Genomic DNA, 3,994 nt, shown 5'->3' with positions numbered 1-3,994 from the left:
TAATGTATATGAGTGTATAAACTCATCTTATAAACTATTATACACTTTTATACACCTTTATACAAGCGTATGTAGACGAACTTCTTTCACGATTTTCAGTTGCAATTCTTGTTCAAAACCAGTCCAAATCTCCATTAAATGACTTCAAATTTTATATAGAACCTCCTTATACTATTTCTAACAAGTCTAAATAACACCGACTCCCAATTTCTCACAAAATCAAATTCGAAATTTAAACCCACATGTTTAAGCTTGTTAAAAATCTAATTTTTACCATCCAAATGGATTTGGTTTGTTGAACTTATATTTGAGTCACAGTTGCTGATTCGAAAATTAACTTAAAAGCTTGAGAAACCTTTTTTTAAAAATTAAATAGTAAATTCTAGAACCTATTGAAGTTGGATCTTCAATCTTAGCCTAATATTTTTGGGCTAGTTGGTTGTAAATTGAAATATGAGCTATAAAATTGAAAAGTAGGGAGCTCAATTATTTTTATGTGAAATTTTCCCTTTAAATTAAAGAGCTGTCATCATTCATGACATTCTCAGTTATCTTAATTCCTAAGTATTCAAAGTCACCTTGGGCTCTCTTTTAAATTGCTTGTATGATTAATAAATGAGATGTCCCTTTTGTGTCTTTTGTTTTTAACTAATTCCAATGCTGATCATTGTGTGTTCACTTAATACTTCTAATCATAAAGTCAACAATATTAAAAGGAATGTAAAGTCTATGGTATAAGTATATTAATATAATTGTACTCAGAATCTATAAAAATTATCATAAAAGGAGCAAATTATCTTGAACCTTGACAAAATGGCATTGCTTGAGATATTATGATAATATTAAGGGATGTCAATTCAATCAGTGTCCTGGTGAAAACATCATTGTTGCAAATATGAAATTAATGAGGTAAAAATAAAGTGATTATATTGAATTTCTTATTGTTTGTTTCCTTTTAGCTGATTGAACAATAATAAATGTAATTGGTTGAATGGGAAACAAACTAAAACTATGTTTCCGAAAAGAGCGACATTAACCTTTTATACTAACATCAATCACATACTTAGGAAAATCTATATACATCTGATATAAAAATATAATTATCGTATTTGTTAATTTGAGTCAGAGAATTAGCGTTTAATATTTAAGTTGTTAGTGTAAAAAATATATTGTTACCTTCTTTGATTTGTGTGTTGAACACTTCCAACCATAACAAGCACCCGATACCTTAAAAAATTGGGAGAAATTCAAAAATAGCCAGATTTACCACTGGTCGTTGAAAAATAGCCAAGTTTCAAAAGTCATCGAAATTTAGCCACTTTAAATCTGAGCGAAAACACTGTTCAAAATCCGGAAAAATTCGCCGGCAAATTTTACGAGAGTTCCAGCATAAGTATGCTTGAACTCCCGCAAATTTTACGGGAGTTCCAGGATAATTATGCTGGAACTCCCGCAAATTTTACGGGAGTTCCAGCAAGTATAATTGTCCAGTATAGTATACTGGAGTTTGGAGCACTGGTGCTCCAGTCTCCCGCAAATTTTACAGGAGTTAGCAAAGTATACCGGTCCAGCATAATATGCTGGAGTTCGTACACAAATGCACCAGAACTCCGGTATATTATACTGGACCGGTCCCTATTGCAGCAAAATAGCAGCTATTTTTCATTGACTTGATAAACGCTGGCTATTTTTCATTGACCGGTGTAAAAACTGGCTATACCATGATATTTTAACTAAAAAATTGCATCGAGCATATCATTGATTATGAAACTAATGAAAGTTGTGCACTAGTCATAGATAGTCATTCATTATTTTAAAATATAACATAATAATTATTAATTGGCTTTCAAAACATGCAAAACTTTATACACTATTAATGTCATTTAACATGTACCATGTTGACTGCTTTATTTTTCAGTAATTAATTGTACATATTATAGACAGCTATATATAATTATCTGTTAAGTTATCTAATACAGTATATAAGTGAAACTCTTTTTGCATATTTTTACCTTCCTATACCACATATGAAACCTTATTACCCCCAATGTTTAAGGTTTGAGTTAATTACATTTCAGCATACCAAATTATCATTTTTATACCATAATTCAAATTAGGGATATAATTAAGGGTTCATTTATATTAGGCATAATTATAGGACTGTATCTTCCCACTTTCTCTTTCCTTTCATCTCTTTCCTTGCAAAGATTAAAGAAGAGAACGTCGAGTAGAGACTTCAGTGTGTGCGACTCCCAGTGAGAGAGAAACAAGAGGATGTTAGGAAATAAAGAATCGAAATCGGCCCTTCGATCAGATCGTCGCGGACTTTGCCTCCAGCTTCCCTCCCCCTCGCCAATTTTCTACTTGCATCTCTCTCGCCTTAATCCTTAACGTAAATCTCCCTCGCCAATAATCTTCAAACTATCTACATTGTGTGAAGACTCAATGTAGTAATTGTATATAAATTTTGTAGCTTTTTATCATAATTTTTAGATGTTTACCTCCAAGTTCTATGTAATATTTGTATATAACTGTCAGTTGAATATAAATTACACAACAAAAAATAAGAAATAAATACTCCAATCGTAGAAATGTGTTATCCACAATTAATCTACAAATTGTCTACAAAATTTTACAAAAACTACAAATTAACTACATTTAACCTACATTATAACTACAATCTGGAAACAATTTACACATGGAAGTTCTTCAAGTTGGAATTGGCCACAACTACATTTCTTGTTTTCTAGACACACAATGTACCGCTTCACACCATCCAACATAGTATGTATTGATCTGTTGAAGCCCTCACCTACATTTTCAGAACAAATACAAAGAAAAAAATTTTACAATATTAAAGATATAGTATCTACAATATATCTACATTTTATCTTCAATTTATCTACAAATTAACTACAAACTACAAGTAAACTACAATTTGCCTGCAATTTATCTACAATCTGGAGACACTGATTATTAAAATATTTTTTCCTGCACCAAATAAAGAACTTGTAGTCAAATTGTAGATATATGTAGTAAATTTGTAGATAATATCATAAAACTAAAATTCTAAGCATTTTCGAACTACACAAACCTGCATTCTCATCTACCACAATGGCATTAACTTCAAAATCTCTAAATCTGCCATAGTTATCCCAATTCCCATTTAATTTTAGCATTATTGGGATTTTTGACATGATTTCGTGTAGTTGAGAGAAAAAAGATGAAGAACAGATATAGGTTCGACAATTTGAGTACTGAGGACGGTGAAGAACAATTTTGAATTCTACAATTTGTATTGCGTTGTTGAAGCTTCTGAAGCTCTTCGTTGTTTTTGAATTGTAGTGAAAGAGAGAATTACGCAGCAATCAAATCTCTTTCCGTTTCAAATTTCGAATTTAATGTAGAAAGAATCAAACGCAGATTTTGTGCCTTTTTTTCGCGCGTTTTAAATGGCAGAATCTGCCTAATTATGGATTGGTATATAAATTATAGTTAAAGTGTGGACTGTGCGAATAATTAACAAATTATGCATATTTTTAATAATAAGGTTTCATATATGGTATAGTTAGGAAAAAATCCCTTTTGCATAATACCTAACCTACTCTAACTTGAAAAAAGAGAAAGTTAAAAGTAATTATATCCTTTGTTAATCATCATCGATTTTCCATGTTTTCCCTCAGTTGATTAGACGTAGGATGCGGTTGGGTTTGCTCTAAAATGAGAGTTGTGTTGGGCCGTCAAAATAGAAGAATTAACCGAAATAGCCGCACACCTAATCTTTTAAAGTATATATATATATATATATATATATATATATATATATATATATATATATAAATAAGTGAACATTGAATCTGACCGGCTATTTACGTAACAAGCCTGTCAAAATAAGAAGCTCAACTATTTTACTAATTTTTTCGTTCCTATACAATATTTGAAATTTATTTACTAAAATTGTTCTAATTTTGTATATTACCCCCCCCCCCCCCCA

Source organism: Nicotiana attenuata, unplaced genomic scaffold, assembly GCF_001879085.1.
Source record: "Nicotiana attenuata strain UT unplaced genomic scaffold, NIATTr2, whole genome shotgun sequence".
NCBI classification, from domain to species: Eukaryota; Viridiplantae; Streptophyta; class Magnoliopsida; order Solanales; family Solanaceae; genus Nicotiana; species Nicotiana attenuata.
The sequence above is the reverse complement of the archived record's forward strand: the minus strand, read 5'-3'. Positions refer to the sequence as shown.